At 43.6% G+C, this 19,167-nt stretch overlaps 2 long non-coding RNA genes across 2 annotated transcripts in view; one reads left to right on the forward strand and one right to left on the reverse strand.

Moving 5' to 3' along the window:
- LOC123516551 overlaps nucleotides 1–1,021 on the reverse strand; it is a 36,066-nt gene extending 35,045 nt beyond the window's left edge. The window contains exon 1 of the long non-coding RNA XR_006678222.1: nucleotides 907–1,021. This is a non-coding gene — a long non-coding RNA (uncharacterized LOC123516551). The remainder of the gene's footprint in view (nucleotides 1–906) is intronic.
- On the forward strand, nucleotides 936–16,214 carry LOC123516550. The gene is made up of 3 exons (XR_006678221.1): nucleotides 936–1,092; nucleotides 2,933–3,096; nucleotides 16,184–16,214. It is a non-coding gene; the product is annotated as an uncharacterized LOC123516550 (long non-coding RNA).
- Nucleotides 16,215–19,167: the final 2,953 nt, after the last annotated feature.

Genomic DNA, 19,167 nt, shown 5'->3' on the forward strand with positions numbered 1-19,167 from the left:
TAATACACCGACCTGCTGCTCTGTCTGAGTTAGCACTACTTGCCTCTGTTTTTCTATGTATTTATGCAACATCTCATCATAGTTGTCCTAAGAAGTAACCATAATGAATGCAAGTACCTCATTCACTCACATAACTCTTTGCCAAATCAGTACCGGGTGAGCGGGCACGCACGCACCAGGCAGGGCTCGCAGCGCCGGGCCGTATCTCTGGATTGCTCTCGTTCATGCATATGAAAGACCTAATTAGTGTCCTTCATAAGGCGCGCCACCACCTTTATTTTGCGTTAAGGTTTCGTCTTATTTCATGAACGAAAAAGTAAGCAAAAATGTAAGATGCCGAACACACCAGGCATAACAAGATTTTTTTTCTTTTCGTATCTTTCCTTCCATCTACATTCATAAACTTGACCCATGCGAGATAAGACTCCGGTGCGCAGGAAAATGAGAAACTGAAGAAAAATTCAGAAGGAAGTGTCAAGAAAAACCAAAACCTCCAGAAATATCAGAAATACACAAGAAAAAAAAAAAAACAGGAGAAAAGTCAGCGTGGGATAGAAAAACTTAAAAGGCACGCACGGGGAAACAGAGATTATAAGGAGGCATACACACACACACACACACACACACACACACACACACACACACACACACACACACACACACACACACACACACACACACACACACACACACACACACACACACACACACACACACACACACACACACACACACACACACACACACACACACACACACACACACACACACACACACACACACACACACACACACACACACACACACACACACACACACACACACACACACACACACACACACACACAGAGAGAGAGAGAGAGAGAGAGAGAGAGAGAGAGAAACAAGAAGGGGTTGCCAACTTACGTGAGACAGCGGACGGCGAGGTGAGAGTGATGGAGTGAAGGTGTGGGTTTGGGGGGGTGAGCGGAGGAGGCGTGGAAGGCTCAGTGTGTCAGTAAGGCACTCAGCTGGCCGGCACTGTAGAGAGAACGTGTGCGGAGCCTCCCTCAGTGCCTCTCCAGCTGCCTCTTCCCGCGTGGACTAGTGAAGGTGACACTCGCTCCAAAAGTTCTTAAGTTCACCTCCGTCACAAAACAGTTTTTTTTTTTTCTGTGCCATTTTTTTCAGTAACTTAGTGCCACTCATATCTTGCAATAGTGCTCAGTTATTCGTGGTTCAAATCTTCTTTTCGTTTACCCGGCATGCAAAGCGTCTTCACCAGAGTGCCATGGTTTTGTATAGTGACTGCTAAGTACCAACCGTCCCTCACCTCCATGATTCTCTTCCCGCACGGAACGCCGGGTGTCTGTATGTTGTTGCATTGCGTTACCTGTACTGCCGCGTTGGTAGAAGGAGGAAAGAAGGGGGCCCGAAGGTTACGAGGGAAAGGAACCGCGGACTGTACGGCCACCGCTGACTGTGTTCTGCGGAGACTGTCTCGTGCGGTTCTGTCTCTCCCTCGTCTTCCTACCGCTCTCCCTCCCTACCTCCCTCCCTTCCTCCTCTCCCTTCTTCCTCTCCCTCCTTCCTTTGCTCGCTCTCTCCTACTCTCCTTCCTTACCTTTTGCTGTCCCTTCCTTCCTCTCTCTCTCTCTCTCTCTCTCTCTCTCTCTCTCTCTCTCTCTCTCTCTCTCTCTCTCTCTCTCTCTCTGCTAATCTTCCTCTTTTATTCACCTATCTCTGTGTGTTATCATCTCCATCTTCCTCATTTTCCTCCCGCACTCTCTCAATACAGTAACAACCATCCCTCCCTGGAATCTTTCGTCAGACCTTCGCAGATGTAACAGTGTTTGTCTTCTCGTGAGGGCGAGCGTAGTAGGTGTGTGTTGGTCGGGAGAAACAAGGGAAAGGTTGAAAAAAGAAGAAAGGCTTAGCATGAAAAAGGAGGAACGTCTTGTTATCATCCAAAGTCCTTCTCTTGTTGTTCCATCGTGATAGTGTTACTCGCTGGAGTGGTGTGGGTGGCGGGCTGGCTGGTGTGGGTGGCTGGCTGGCTTGCTGGTTGACTCACTGGTTGAAAGATCGCAGTCATTTACATAAGATATTGTAAAAGGAACGTGAATGATTGCAGGTTTGAAAATACTGTCGATGAAGAATGACCGTGGTGATGGCAGTGTGTGTGGCGGTGGTGGGAGGGGTGATGGTGGTGGTTGTGGTGGTGATTGAGCAAATGGTAGTGAGGGACGAACTGGCGGTGTTCAGAGATGTAAAGGAGGAGAGATGCGTTGCTGCTCATCGCCAAATAGCATGTCTGGCTCACATTTTCAGTAGGATTATTATATCGTTTGTCATGTGTGTTCTTGAGTGTCACAAATATTCTTGCTGTGCTTTCCTGTGTGTGTGTGTGTGTGTGTGTGTGTGTGTGTGTGTGTGTGTGTGTGTGTGTGTGTGTGTGTGCGTGTGTAACTCGTTTTAGTATTTAGATTTGTATAAGTTGACCTGTTTTTTTTTTTTAGCAGGCATAGCGGCGGCAAAAATATAAAAACAGTAGTCTCTCTCTCTCTCTCTCTCTCTCTCTCTCTCTCTCTCTCTCTCTCTCTCTCTCTCTCTCTCTCTCTCTCTCTCTCTCTCTCTCTCTCTCTCTCTCTCTCTCTCTCTCTCTCTCTCTCTCCTTACTATACCGACCATTTCTTTTCATGGTGTTGTTTGGCCAGACAATAGACTCGCCTCCGTGACGCTCTCAGTACTACACTAAAAGAAAATGGGATTCTGTGTTGCCTTTTTCTGTTATGACTCACACTATGAGCGATTAAATATTTGAGGCAAGTAAGAGAAAAAAAAATTGAAGTATGTGGATGTGAGTGGATGCGAGTGATGGAAGTGTGTGTGCGTGTGTATGTGTGAATCTTTTAAGCCTTTTATAACAGCACTGACAGCCCTCTTCTTACAGGTGTTTGCAGTGAACGAACAAGCGCACGAAGACCAGCAAATACATACACACACGCATACACATACATACATACATACACACACACACACACACACACATACATACATCATCTCCGGATTGCCAGGCACATCATCTGTCTCGTCCACGTGCTGCGAGGATCACAGGTAAGAACACACAAGGTTTATAGTTATGGCGATTACTTTGGCTGTCTTGTTAGTATTTTATAGCATATCATTATTACTTTATTTCCGTTTTGTTAGTGGCTATTCAAAGCTTTGTTATTCATTACTAATTATCTTTAACGGCTGCAGGCTTTTAAGTTCTTCAATAAGGTTCTGTTCTCTCTATGCTAATTGTTACTAGAAAAACACTTTGCTGCAGTATTGTAAAAGAAGAATGAAGTGTAATTTAGTTACTCTTAATTATTGGGAGGGCTGTGAAAGGCCACTATCTCATCAGACAAACAAACAGACAGAGTAAAGAAATATACGTAAGTTATGAAGAGACAAAGAAAGATAAGGCGTGTAATAGTATACTTGTAATTTAGCTACTATTAGTTATTGGGAAGTCTGTGAAGGCCACTATTTCATCAGACAAACGAACAGAGTAAAGAAATACACTTTAAAAATGAAGAGACAAAGAAAGAAAAAGCGTGTAATAGTATACTTGTAATTTAGCTACAATTAGTTACTGGAGGTTTATGAAAAGCCACTATCTCATCAGACAAACAAATATAATAAAGAAATATGCGTAAGGAATGAAGAGAGAAAGAAAGAACAAGCTGGTAATAGTATACTAGTCTACCTTAACTACATTTTAAAGAAGAGAAATGTAAGTAAGCTGTCATTACATGTTGGAAGATAAGACAGACATATAAACGGACACACAGATAGAAAACGAAAGATATAAAAGAGGGAAAAAAAAGGCTGGTAATAATACATCACTTTACACTAAATACACCATTACAGAAAGAGAAACGAAGCGTAGTCAGGGAAGGATAAGTTATTGTAACATCACACAGAGAAAAGAAAGACATAAGGTAACAGAGAAAGAAGGAAAAAAAGACAATAAAGAAGACGTAGTGGACACAAAAGTATAACAAGTGTGGGAACAATGAGCGAGAAGCGCCTCACGACACGACGATAACCACGAGGGACTCCGCCTCTTGTGGGAATTTCAACACTCTATCTGCTAGTGATCCAAAAGAGTCTCTGTATCTCGGCCGCCGCGCGCACTTGAGGATTGGTTTTCAAGTTACAGCGCTATTTTAGGCTTCACATTCGACAAGGAAATTGCCGTGATGTGGGTCTTTTTCTAGCACATCAATTTCAATTACTGATATTTTGTGTCCTTAGTGAATGCAATTGCAAAGATTTCATTTTCAGATAAGGCAATTGTCTCTCTCTCTCTCTCTCTCTCTCTCTCTCTCTCTCTCTCTCTCTCTGTGGTAGTAATCTTAATAATAGCAGACAGGTTTACGCATCCGTCACTGTCGTTGTCGTAGTTACTGTTATCGTCGTGGTGGGATCGTCCCGTGTTGGCCGCGACACACCCACAGTTGGGGTCCCGGGCTGGCAGTGCGTCCCTCCACGCTACCTGCCGTGCCTCATGACTTCCGGGACGCGGCTGTTATGCAGATTTGGAACGAGTTAGACGACGCAACGAGCACATGTAGCAATGCATACCTGTCTTTTTGCTTTAGTACATACATGCATCTCCAGCTCCCTCGCACACACAGACATACATGCATACATTTACTCTAATACGTTTGTGGAAGGACTGCCAAGAGGAATTCAAGAGATTTATTGAGGCCAAGACGGTAATAGCAAGGGGTTAGGCGCGAAGAGAGTCAGACAGGAGGGAAAATGCAGCTTCTTAGACATATACAAATGCACGAAGGCACCAGGCTGTGAATGTGAAGACGTACAGGCAGGATGATAGATACACATACAGACAGCAAGATCAATGGATGGCCATAGGACACACACACACACACACACACACACACACACACACACACACACACACACACACACACACACACACACACACACACACACACACACACACACACACACATACATAAAACAGAGAGGCGGACAGACGACTAGTTTCATACACAGTGGCCCAATCTTCTCTTCCTTTCCCCTGGCTGCACCTGTCTCCACCCTAACATTACGGCCACAACAAAATACGACCATCTTCGGGAATTACATGTTTGGTGTGCTTTACGGCCTTCCCTCGGGTTGTGTGCTTGCAGTCGCCGCTCTTAGGGGGAAGCTGGGTCGTGGTGGACATATGGGTGCTTATTTTATTTACCAGAATGAGGCGCTGTGTGAACTCTGATAAGTGTAATTTGATATGATTCGTTAGCCGTCTTATCAAGTTGAGGTACGACGGGTAGCTGGTTAATAGTAGTAGCAGAAGTAGCAGTAGCAGTAGTAGATGGTGGTAGCGGTGGTGGTGGTGCAGCATAACGTGAAAAGCTGCAAGGGTGTGTAAATAAGTAATCTTCATCTCAAGCCAGGCAGTGTCATATTCTTTTATGGTGTCCCCTGGTCGTTGCGGAGGTCCATGTGGTATCAAAAAGCGTGTGGCTGTGGTTGTGGTGGTTGCAGTGTTTATGCTGTCACGTACTTGTGTAGATTGCAGGGTTGTGTTGTTTAATGGTGTTGAGGTGTTGCGTGTTGCCATGTGGTGATGGTATTGCTGCTGCAGATTGGTAAGGAGGTAGAGAGAGGTAGAGAGAGAGAGAGAGAGAGAGAGAGAGAGAGAGAGAGAGAGAGAGAGAGAGAGAGAGAGAGAGAGAGAGAGAGAGAGAGAGAGAGAGAGAGAGAGAGAGAGAGAGAGAGAGAGAGAGAGAGAGAGAGTGTGTGTGTGTGTGTGTGTGTGTGTGTGGTGTGGTGTGCGGTGGTGGGTGGAGAGGAGTGGATGAAAGGTTTGATTTACTTCTTGGTTTAGGAGAACGTATATTTACCACGTCTCTCTCTCTCTCTCTCTCTCTCTCTCTCTCTCTCTCTCTCTCTCTCTCTCTCTCTCTCTCTCTCTCTCTCTCTCTCTCTCTCTCTCTCTCTCTCTCTATCTATCTATCTATCTATCTATCTATCTATATATATATATATATATATATATATATATATATATATATATATATCTATCTATCTATTTGTCTATCTATCTATCTATCTATCCATCTATTTATCTATCTCCTTTTGGTTACACACACACACAAACACACACACACACACACACACACACACACACACACACACACACACACACACACACACACACACACACACACACACACACACACACACACACACACACACACACCGCGTAGTGTGTAGTGGTTAGCACGCTCGACTCACAATCGAGAGGGCCGGGTTCGAATCCCGGTAAGCGGCGAGGCAAATGGGCAAGTCTCTTAATGTGTGGCCCCTGTTCACCCAGCAGTAAATAGGTACGGGATGTAACTCGAGGGGTTGTAGCCTCGCTTTCCCGGTGTGTGTTGTGTGTTGATGTGGTCTCAGTCCTACCCGAAGATCGGCCTATGAGCTCTGAGCTCGCTCCATAATGGGGAAGACTGGCTGGGTGACCAGCAGACGACCGAGGCGAATCACACACACACACACACACACACACACACACACACACACACACACACACACACACACACACACACACATACACACGTAGGTTGGTAGGTAGACAATATATATGCTAATAATGTGCTTTTCTTTGCCTTTATCTTTTATTCATTCATTCTTCCATCCATCTATCCACACATCTACACATCATTCATCCACCCATTCATACGGAAAAGCTAAAGCTGAAATAAGCAAGTTGTGAAAATCTCAAAGAAAGCCACAAGTAAACTGAAGCTCAATTAAAAGTACGATCATCTTTTATAACATCACGCCAACGCCACAATTTCCGAAAGCCTCTTGTTGAAATCTGATGAGGAAAAAAATAATACTTTTCTTTGGGCTTCATATGGTTTCTCTGCCACCTTTCCCACTGTTTGTGTTGTTTGGTTTTACAGGAGCTTAGGGCGAACAATTTCACCTGGTAAATGTGAGCACTGGGCGGTTGTATATAGAGAAACCACCGCGCTCTTCATTCCATCATATCAAAACAACTTTTACTGCATTTCTCGCTATATTACTTGTAGCACCAGGAAGTTAGCCAGAAACCACTGCAATCTTTACACTCTCGTATCACAACAACTTTGATTGTATTTCTCTTTATTTTCTGTGTTTTGTTATGGTTTATTATTTGTGTTTAGTTAAGAATATTTTATATAGAAAGATAAGTTAATCAATGTTTCGAATTAATGGATAGAAGATGGAGAGGTGGAGAGACAAAGATACATACATACATACATACATACATACATACATACATACATACATACATACATACATACATAGACAGATAGATAAATGAACAATAGATATCTCCGTTTCTTTCTGTTGCTGTCATTTTATTTATTTTTGTTCATTTCCACGGACTATAGTTACACACACACACACACACACACACACACACACACACACACACACACACACACACACACACACACACACACACACGCACACACACACACACATTAACTCGGAAAAAAAATAATAAAAACTGAACTAGAAATCATTGTACTCGACCTTGCCTTTCTTCCTTCATTCTTCCTGCCTTCCTTCCTTTCTCTAATTTCTTTCTTCCTTCCCTCCCTCCATGCCTCCATCTCTCCATCTCTCCCTTCCTTCCTCCCTCCCTCTCTCCATCAATTACTACTTCTTTTCCTCTCTTATTTATTTTCATCCTCAATTTTTTCCTGATTTCTTTCCTTCATTCATTCTTTTGTTCCTCTAGATCTTAATATATTCTCTCTCTCTCTCTCTCTCTCTCTCTCTCTCTCTCTCTCTCTCTCTCTCTCTCTCTCTCTCTCTCTCTCTCTCTCTCTCTCTCTCTCTCTCTCTCTCTCTCTCTCTCTCTCTCTCTCTCTCTCTCTCTCTCTCTCTCTCTCTCTCTCTCTCTCTCTCTCTCTTATTAATTTCTTTTTCTTTGCCGGACCTTCTAGCTTTCCTCTGTGTTATCGATCTTTGTCCTTTTCCCTTTTCCTGCATTCCTCTTCTTCCAGCCTGAGCAGTTTCCCCGGCGCTCCGTGGTTTCCAGTGGGCGGGGAAGGGAAAGTGCGGGTGTGGGAGGGAGGGGCAGATAAAGAGGAACAGCAGAAAAGGGAAAAGGAAGCGAATGGAATGAAAGTTACAAAGAATGTGATGGGTGAATGAAAGTGAGGTTACTTTACTAGGGAGAAGTAGTAGTGGTGGTGGTGGTGGTAGTGTTAGTAGTAGTAGTAGTAGTAGTAGTAGTAGTAGTAGTAGTAGTAGTAGTAGTAGTAGTAGTAGTAATAATAGTGCTGGTAGTAGTAACAGTGGTAGTAAGAAGAGAAGGAGGAGGAGGAGGAGGAGGAGGAGGAGGAGGAGGAGGAGGAGGAGGAGGAGGAGGAGGAGGAGGAGGAGGAGGAGGAGGAGGAGGAGGAGGAGGAGGAGGAGGAGGAGGAGGAGGAGGAGAAGAGGAAGGAGGAGGAGGAGGAGGAGGAGGAGGAGAAGGGGAAGGAGGAAGAGGAGGAGGAGGAGGAGGAAGATTAGGAGAAAGAAGAGGAGGAGAGATGGAGGAGGAGGAGAGATGGAGGAGGAGGAAGAAGAAAAAGAGGAGGAGGCGGAGGAGGAGGAAGAGGAAGAGTGTCCCTATTCTTGTACGCTACGTGGTGGAAAATAGATATCACGCATTATTTGTTGATTCTTCCCCCTTCCTCTCTCTCTCTCTCTCTCTCTCTCTCTCTCTCTCTCTCTCTCTCTCTCTCTCTCTCTCTCTCTCTCTCTCTCTCTCTCTCTCTCTGTCCATCACATCATCCATTTGTTTGTCTCTTTCGCGTGTCTCTTAACAGTAATTGCACTCTCCATTCATGTGACGTAACTTCGTGATAGTGATGCAACGCTGACGTCACTCCAAGATGCCGGAAAAGTAAGTATCTAGGGAAAGTATTGGGAAAGAAGTGAAAGGAAAGAACACAAACGTGGGAAGAAGGAAAGTACCATACGAGAAAACGGGAATAAACGGTCGGCGAGGAATGAGAAAAGAGAAAAGAGAGAAATCGGTAAATATAACACCAGAGGGAGAGAGAAAGAGAAAGAGAGAGAGAGAGAGAGAGAGAGAGTAAAGAGTAGATTGCTCAAATTAAACGACTATTCAGTGAAGCTTTTTTTATATATAGCCAAGAAAGAGGGTTATAAAAGTCTATCCTTGCTGTGTGAAGGTTGAAGGTCGATTACTTAGAGGCACGTGAGGATGAAAACAGGAACCACACTATGCGCTGAAGGGCCGGGCGGATGAGAGAGACAGGCGGAGCAGCCAAAACACCATTCAGGAAGTAGTAATATAGTGCAGGAGTAGTGGGGCGTCTTGGGAGGAGGAAAAGACGAATTAGGAAAGTGACGGTACAACATGAGCAAGGCGGCGCGCGTGTGATGAGCTGGAATAATGTTGTTAGCACCCGTTCATTTCATTATTAAAGATGGGAGGAACGTGGCGAAGCAGGCGACGTTAAGATAGAGTGCTACCAATTACTCCATTCCCTTCACGGGTGGGAGTGATATATGTGACGGAGTGAAAGACTTCGAGGTGGCAAATATTTCATCATATCGGCCCCTATATCATTCCTCTACTCTTGCGCCACAACACCCCGCCCCTTTCCCGCCTCCCCGCGCCCCGCCCTCCAACCCTTCCTTCCTCTTCAGTGACCAGGAGAACCATCATGCGCAGGGAAGCGTTGCCAGCAGACCACAAATCCCCTAAGTTATTTTTTTAGGCAGGTCAAAATATAATCCCGTGTTGTGTGTGACGCCAGAAGGTTATAATGATGGCGGTAGGCGGCGCGGGGCTACACCAGATCGTATTTCCCTGTCGGCAAGGTAAGATTTTTCTTCTGTGGATTAGTTTCTCTGCAAGGCGTCATCAGCACTACGTCTCCTGTGCTCTGGCCTTACTCTTAAACACCAGCCCCGCACTGCCGCTAATTTTAAAAGGCTTTAATTGAAGTTACATGGGTTTTATGGGTGTTTTTACAGTTCTAGATAAAAATTAACAAGATTTCTACATTATCAACAAGATAAACAGTCTTGAGAACCCGGCTAATCATCTCTGTGGCCTTTAAAAATAGTTCTGGTGAGAGAGCAAGGCGTTTCTGAGTGCGGGCCTCTGCCGCTGTAATCCTATCCCGCACTCTGAGTGGCGTGCACGGTGTTTGTTTGCGTGTGTGAACCGGTTGTTTATTTTTCCTTTGTCCAGAGTCGTTACGTCATTTGTTTAGTTTAGACTCTCATCAGTCTGAACCTCAGACGGAAGAGATAAATCCAAAACACCCCTGAAAGGTTGACTGCCCTCAGCTGTGACCTCGTGTGTGTGTGTGTGTGTGTGTGTGTGTGTGTGTGTGTGTGTGTGTGTGTGTGTGTGTGTGCGTGTGCGCGGATGTGGCCCTTCGTGTGCGTCGTGGGAGGTACAATTGAGAAGGGAGGGTTCAGTGTATACAGAAGATTTATGCTTCATAAGTGTATTGTAAACATTCTTGGCGCAACTGTCTTACACGTACGTCTGCTAAAAGCTGGTGATTTGACATGAAAAATAAATGTGTGGTTTGTTCTTAGATTCATAAACGTTTGTAATGAGAGTTTTTTTTTTTTTTTTTTTTTTTTAGTTGACAGTGCTCCTGATAAATATCACATTACTTAATTTTCTTTTAAGTGTGAAGTTGTGCATGGGGCGTGTTTTCTAGCGGAAGACGTCTGACATTTGTCCACTTACAACTAAACTTCGTGATAAACAATAATTACAACAGCTTTGAGTCATTCGCATAGCTACAGTAATGACGCCAACTTGCAAGATCATGACAGCTAACTTGATTGAATATATGATTAAACAGATGGAGAAAATTGACATTATTTCCTTCGCACTCCATCGCTTTTCACTAGTAATACTCAAACATTTAGCTGTGAATATAAGAATTACTTTGGAATTGCAAGATTATGCCCGTTACCTTAAATACACAGATATATACATATCATCCGTAAAGCCTTACTTCTCTCACACTCCAGTGCATTTCAAAGGTAACATTCAAGCCAGGAACGCGCTAAAGACAATATAAGTACAGTGGACCAGCAGCTCTCGCAGTCCCATTCCCCTAGCATGTTATTTTCCGGAAACATAAAAATCATCAGCAGCTTATTTTCTGGCGAGTCTCATTTTCCCGTACCATATTTTCCGAGCGACTTCCTACCACGTACACGTCTCAAAGCTGTTATTATCATTCCCTCATTTTGTCCGGCTAGATGGAAGGAGAGGCCGCGCTTTGAGTGCTTCTTTTCCCTCTTACCCCCAAATGGCACGTCGGCCCGGCAATTATGGTCAAAATAAACCTGAAAGCAAGTGAGAAAAGCTGAGTGAGGAGAGATGGGTTTGTTCTGAACACGTGTTTTTGATGTGATGGAAGATATGAAAGATTAGCGCTCGGAAGTAATGGATAGAAGGTTGAAGATAAGTAGGAAGAGAAGAAGGAAGAGTAGGAGGCAATAGACACTAACATTGGCTCACTCGTTCACTCTTACTTGACGTTTCTTGACTCCAACTTCTATTGTTTGTTCAATTTAGTTCAGGTAGCCCCTGTGCTAAGGGCTCATTATTTTTGTCATTACGATTGCATACCGCAGTAAAAGCTTCAGCACTTCCCTTGATGTTGCTGAAGTGATAATCAAGATCAGTATAGCATAAACACCCCCGACACTTTTGCGGTCTGGCGGGACGACGAGCATGCGAGAATGCTTGGCTGAGGCAACAATGCTTTGATGGAAAAACCAGTTATCACTTTTTTTCTGCCCGAGGATCACGACTTCAAAGTTATCCGAGAAACAAAGAGGATGAGAAACTAGTCATATTTCTGTCAGTATTGCTATGCTAATACAACCTTGTCTGGTGTATATTGGATAGCTAAGTCGGTCCGACAGCAACACAGATAAGGCAGCGAACAATGGTCTCACTCCGAGGTGCGCGAGGTAGCGTGCCACGGGAAATATCGCGTGGCTGTTCCTGTGGTTATTCCTCCTAGCCTGCCACTCCATATGGCGGGCGTGCGAGGGGCGGCGGAGTTAGCCAGGGTGCAGGTGATGGAGGGGACAGCCGGGCGTGGTGTGAGAGGCCACTTCTGGTCAGTGCACTGCCCCTCCCTCTCACTGGACCCATGGTAACCTTATCGAGAGAATTGTTAAGGCAGTGTTTGCCGAAATGCGTGGAGTGTTCACATGTGCTTTCTCTCTCTCTCTCTCTCTCTCTCTCTCTCTCTCTCTCTCTCTCTCTCTCTCTCTCTCTCTCTCTCTCTCTCTCTCTCTCTCTCTCTCTCTCTCTCTCTCTCTCTCTCTCTCTCTCTCTCTCTCTCTCTCTCTCTCTCTCTCTCTCTCTCTCTCTCTCTCTCTCTCTCTCTCTCTCTCTCTCTCTCTCTCTCTCTCTCTCTCTCTCATCATCATCTTTACACTCACATTTTTTCTATTTTTTTTTCGCGTCACTTTTCCCTCTTCCTTTCTTCCCCATCCCATCATTACAAACCCTGACCTCCTCCTCCTCCTCCTCCTCCTCCTCCTCCTCCTCCTCCTCCTCCTCCTCCTCCTCCTCCTTCTCCTCCTCCTCCTTCCCCCTTGCTGCTGCTGCCCGTGCCTTGGCGTGATTCTGTAACACTGGGGTCATGAGGAACCGTGACGCGAAGACGAGAAGGTCGCGCTGCTCCGCCCTCCGTCCTGCTCTCCTGCCAAACACACACACACACACACACACACACACACACACACACACACACACACACACACACACACACACACACACACACACACACACACACACACACATCAAGTTCTATTTTTACACGTGAGAAGAAGAAACAGCGATACAAAATTGTGTGTGTGTGTGTGTGTGTGTGTGTGTGTGTGTGTGTGTGTGTGTGTGTGTGTATGACTCAGTATACACTTTCATGTCAGCTGCTGGAGAGGGAGTGAAGGAAATCAAGTTGCATCAAATGAAGCAACGGACGGAGGGAAAAAATGATTGGCACATATACTTTTATACATGACGAGAGAAAACTGAGGAGAGGAGGAGGTGTGGGGGAAGAGGAGGAGGGGAGGGGAAGGAGAGGGGAGGGGAAGAGGCGGTGGAGGAAGACGAGGAGGAGGCGGTGGAGGAGGAGGAGGAGGAGGAGGAGGAGGAGGAGGAGGAGGAGGAGGAGGAGGAGGAGGAAGAGGAGGAGGAGGAGGTGGAGCTAGAGGAGTAAGAGGAAATTATAATGATGACAAACGTAATTAATAAAGTAAGAAAAAATACTACGCATGCTGTTTTCTAATGAAGGTAGGAAGAGAGAGAGAGAGAGAGAGAGAGAGAGAGAGAGAGAGAGAGAGAGGCGGCGGCGGCGGCGGAGGCAGCGGCGGCGGCGGAGACAGCGGCGGAGGCGGAGGCTGTTGTAAAATGATGAGGGCAAATTTCTGCATTACTTTTACTTTTAGTGTACAAAATGAGAGGTTAAGGAGGGGAGGGAGATGGTGGGGGCTGTGATCAAAGGGAGAAGTTATGAGGCGGTCCTGCTTGCACCCGTCACACACACACACACACACACACACACACACACACACACACACACACACACACACACACACACACACACACACACACACACACACACACACACACACACACACACACACACACACACACACACACACACACACACACACACACACACACACACACACACACACACACACTAGAATCCTGCATCAGATAAGAAGAGGAAGCAGGGAAAGGGGGAAGGGCCTCTGCTGTACAATGGATGAGGGCAGCAAGAGACATTTCCTCAACACCGCGGGAGCAGCAGACACTCGTATTACACTGCACACTGTAACACGGGGCCGAGGTGCACTGCCTGGAGAAGGAACGTGCTCCTCATCTGCCTCTTGGTTGGAGCTTGGCATGATAATTAACAAGGCGCTTAGGCTACACGGCTTACACTGACCCTTGCTCTCTGACACTAGCAACTTCTCGGCCTTCGTGGGGAGAGCGGTTGTCTGTCTGGCCAGCTGCTATGTGTGTGTGTGTGGTGTAGTAGAATGGTGGTGGTAGTAGTGGTGGCAGTAGTAGTAGTAGTAGAAGTAGGAATCTGTTTTTATTTCTCTCTCTCTCTCTCTCTCTCTCTCTCTCTCTCTCTCTCTCTCTCTCTCTCTCTCTCTCTCTCTCTCTCTCTCTCTCTCTCTCTCTCTCTCTCTCTCTCTCTCTCTCTCTCTCTCTCTCTCTCTCTCTCTCTCTCTCTCTCTCTCTCTCTCTCTCTCTCTCTCTCTCTCTCTCTCTCTCTCTATATATATATATATATATATATATATATATCTCTATCTCTCTCTCTCTCTACCTCTATGACAATTTTTCTAACCTTCCTCACACATCTCTCATTTTTCACCACCCTCCATAACACAGGGTTAAAAGGGAAAGAAAAAAAGGCCTTTCTCTTCTTCCCATACTACCATCGTCCGTCCTTCCTTTCCTCTCCCGGTCCCTCACTTAATATTCATCCTTCTTAGCACCTCTCGGCTTTCCTCTAATACGCCGCTCTAAGACACCTGCCAGCTTATCTTCTACCCCTTGCACTTTTTCTTTCACCGTCGCACTTTACGTTCTTCCCTCCTCCCGACTCTTAAACACAGGTCTTAAACGGACATAATAGCGAGCGTCTGAGGCAGCTGCACGCAACGCCTCGCATAAGTCTTTGTCTACACCTTCCCCTTCCAGTCAGGCGATATACTCTGAGGATGCCTAAGTGAGGGGATTTGAGAGGTTAAGGGTCAGTGGGCATTGTTGGGGCTCTTTTTTGCTCGTAGTTTAGTTTGCTAGATGAGGCTAGACGAGGCTTGTCGGCCTGAAATTGGTTTAAATGTTAGGAATTGATACCAGATAAAGTTTAAAAGCATATTCTGAAATTCTTCGCTATATCTACAATAGTTGAAGTTACACTGTTTTTCTACGGATGTTTTCCATGGTTCTAGTGACATTTTAACAATATTTCTGCATTAGTAGCAGAAGAAGCAGGCAACAGAGATGTTCAACCTGATTTTTAACCAGACTAATTATTTCTGTGGTGAGAGGGCAAAGCATTTCAGAATACAGGCCTAAGTGGGTTTGAGATATATGTTGCTAAGATCGGAGGAATGATATTAGCAATCTGCTTGAGAGGGAAAATATTTGGCGGGGAAGGTTTCGATAAGAACATTGCGAAAATCTTAATAATGACAATAATATAATGATAACAGCATCACAAATTAAGCTGAGCAGATTACATTCTGGAGGGTTTTGCATCTGAAATGTTGTAAGGACCAGAATAACGCAAGGGGAGTGGGAGCGAGGAAAAGTTTCATGGGAAGGCTTGCAGGACGGAAAATTGATATGTATGTGGAAATTGGTACGAAAAGGAAAAGAATCGAGAAGATAAGGAAGAGCACAAGGATCAGAGCGTGTTGAAAGTCTCTCTTGAAAAAAAAAAAAGTTTACGGAGAAACATGTTACAAAGAAAATTGATACCTTGTTTGTGGAAATTGAAATGAGAGAGAATTCAGACGGCTTATGATGAGGAAGATAAGATTAAATGGTCAGAATAATGTGAGATGAATCTCTTTAAGGGAAAAACACATCTGTGGATTGAAGAAGAATAGGAAAAGACTTTGTAATCCGAGGTGTGTAGAGAGAATCATGCAACTATTATAGCCGGTGCGATCAAAAAGTGAATTTTTCAGAGATTTCCCATATAACTGAATACGTTTTTACTGCAAACCATCCTTTTTTAGATTGGGATAAATCTAATTAGGTTTAATTTTTCAATATTTTCCTATATAGCTATAAGAGTGACGACCATCTCCACTTATTATAGCAAGAATCTTTAAATATATTTCACATTACCTCTCTTTTTCTGTATCCAGGAAAACAATCTATAGTAATACTTTAAATATTAACAAAAGGGAACAATATTAAAACGAAATGATTATATTAAGACGATACTAATTCCACCTATGTTACGAGTCTCCCCTCCCAAGTGTTGCCTGTCCACCCTCCTGCACTCCGTCTCAGTTCCAGCGTTCTCTCTGAATTATCTAACTCAGCTCTTCTCTCCCTCCGCAGGCTCCCGGCGTCCACCGCGCCCGTGACTGAGGTAAGGCAGTCCACTGTTGGCAGAGATTAGTATCTTGATCCTTGGGTCTCTGATATTCCTTGGTCTTTTGTTTTTGTTTTTGATATTTTTCTTTCACTTCATGCCTGTGTATCCTTCCATTCTCTTTGCTTATATGTTTCTTTATCTTATATTCTGTTTTCTTTTTTTTTCTTTGTCACTGTATTTCTTTTCTATCGTCTTTCTTGATTTTTCTCCAGCTTTCATTGGTTTATGTTTATAGGTGTTATTGTAGATTTTGTTATAGTATCATGGATTTCATTGCAACACTGACACGGCCACACATTCTTCGCTTCGACACACTTCGAGGCGCGAATAGCAATCATCTTTCACTATTACTTGTTGTCGCCTGCAGAACTTAACGGACCAGATAGAGAAGAGCACGAATGTTATGGTCGCTAGTTATATATATATATATATATATATATATATATATATATATATATATGTTATATATATATATATATATATATATATATATATATATATATATATATATATATATATATATATATATATATATATATATATATATATATATATATATATATATATATATATATATATATATATATATATATATATATACTGTATATGGCCTAAATATTATCTAAAAAAACTGATGACCTGATTGGAGTTAAGGGTGGGTACAATTATACTAATTTCGTACATGTCCTTTGCTTGTGTCAGTGTTATCACCTCATAGTTACATAACGTAATAACATGAAGGCACCTACTAAAGCATTCTTGTTTCCATAAACTTCGATTTTGGATAATCCTTATTATTTTACTCTATTTTTTTCTTTTTTTTAGAATCTAGCACTTTAGCAATTTTCTTTTTTCTTTTTTTAACACTTGGCCAGAGCCTCCTGTGTGTGAAAATGTTTAATCCCTTCAGTCCACTTTTGAAATTGCGTTATGATTCAGCACGAACAACCTGATTACTGAATTTATTCCAGCATCTATCAATTTATCTGACTGACAGTTTCCTCGTGTCTCCTTTTTAGAATCCTACTTTATTGAGGTTCAATTGAGTCTTTTTTGTTTTAATCATATTTTGATAACACTAATGATCTCATCCACCTTTTGTGTCTTGGTCTTTCTATCAGCTTCCCCTCTCAATCTTCACAGTTTCAGAATGCTTATAAATTCGAAAGCTCTAATCTTCTCTTGTAAGGAATGTTACGCAACCATTGTACCCTTACCGTGAATTATCTCTACTCTCTTGTTGTTGTTTTCTTCTTTTCCTCCTTTTGTTGTTGTTGTCATTAATGTTGTTGTTTGTGTTGTGGGTGGGGCGGTGAGAGATCCATGTCCCGGTGACCGCAATGAGGGGATGCGTCGCTGCGAGGCGGTGTTGCTGCCGTGTTTTACCGAGTCATTCACCTGTGGCTACAAACGTAATGACCATTTATTAACTATTTTTGCCCGCCACCTGGACCTGTGTACTCATCCCAGACTAGTCACGTCTTGTGGTCGCACTTTCCGGTACCTATCGCTCAGTGCAGTTATACAGTCTTGCTCCTCTGCCTTATCCTGCCTCCTCCGTGACGGCAAAGGGTGCAGGTGTGGTCAGGGAAACAGTAATCACCTGCACTCACTTCGACTTTACTTTGTTTGCGTTGTACTAGTGGAAAAACCTGGTGAGTGATGAAAGCGCAAAACTGTAAGGGTAAATCTTTTTCATTTCACCTAAGGATTATTATTTTTTTTTCTGCCCTGGCAAAAATAGTTCATCATTTTTCGTTTTCTGTTCATGCATGTCCATACCAGGTTAGAGTTTTCCCTACAGAACATCGGTATTAATCTTAAGGGTCAGTCCCACACTCTTTTCTTGACCTACACCAACTAAAACGATCCCCATGTTACGTAGTATGCCCTCGATCAAATAGGCGCTGGTTCCACAGTACTCTAATTCGTAAATACATAAACTTGATACAAAACCTGATAACGGATACTTTCTTAGCAGATCCGAGAAGCTGAGGTTGAGGGAAAAAAAAATTATAACTAGTAAAAATATGGGAATGTTATGCTAATTGAATAAGCCTCTGATTTAAGAAGAAACGGCCAAAAATTTGTTCATACCTACAGATACATATTATAAATGAATGGAACAGAGTGCAATAATGTAATGAGTGCAGGGAGTTAGCTGGTTTCGAGGAGTGGAAGTTCGGTAGATTTATTGATAATAAGAATAAATAGATAATGAATTTTAAGGTCTTAGCGTCTGGTTTATGTTAGTCAGCTTACGCACTGTACATGTTTTCTCGCCTCATGGCTCTCTTAGAATCTGCTGACAAACCTACGACATCTGAAAATTCCTATACAAAAATCATTTGAGGTTGAAGTAAGAACGGTAAGCACGGTGGGAATTAGTGGGAATGATCAAGATACTAAATCTGAGTACTCAGTAACTGCCTCGTTTAATTATTTTTTGTACTTATCATGTTCTTAAAATCTGCTGAGAATCTTGCCTACGAGACCTAGCAGTTTACAGTTTCGATGATTTGAGACTGAAGGAAGAACACTAAGCACGATGGGAACTAACGCGGCGTGTTTCCCGATTACTGTCCATAACTGTACCACGTCTGTCGCAATTACACAATACAGAACGGAAATCCAAAGATCTAGGCCGGTAACCTGAAGCGCTATGTTCTCTCGTTACGAATGTTTTCCAGGGTCACAGAGGAAATTAGTAGTTCTCATTAGTTTTTTTTTTCAGTCAGTAATGTAGAAATCTTATTAATCCGTAAAATCATGAAAAAGCACTCTTAAAACCCAGTGTACTTTCAATTCGACCCTCTTAAATGTAGGTGTCCGGCGCAGAAGTGTTTCAGAAGATGGTCCTCGAATCTCTGCACATTAAAAGGCAGCGTACGAATAGCAAAAGAGGAGGCAGCAGCATCGTCTTCACCCCTTCATGCCTCTCACCTCT

The sequence above is a fragment of the Portunus trituberculatus genome, chromosome 41, assembly GCF_017591435.1.
Source record: "Portunus trituberculatus isolate SZX2019 chromosome 41, ASM1759143v1, whole genome shotgun sequence".
NCBI lineage: Eukaryota > Metazoa > Arthropoda > Malacostraca > Decapoda > Portunidae > Portunus > Portunus trituberculatus.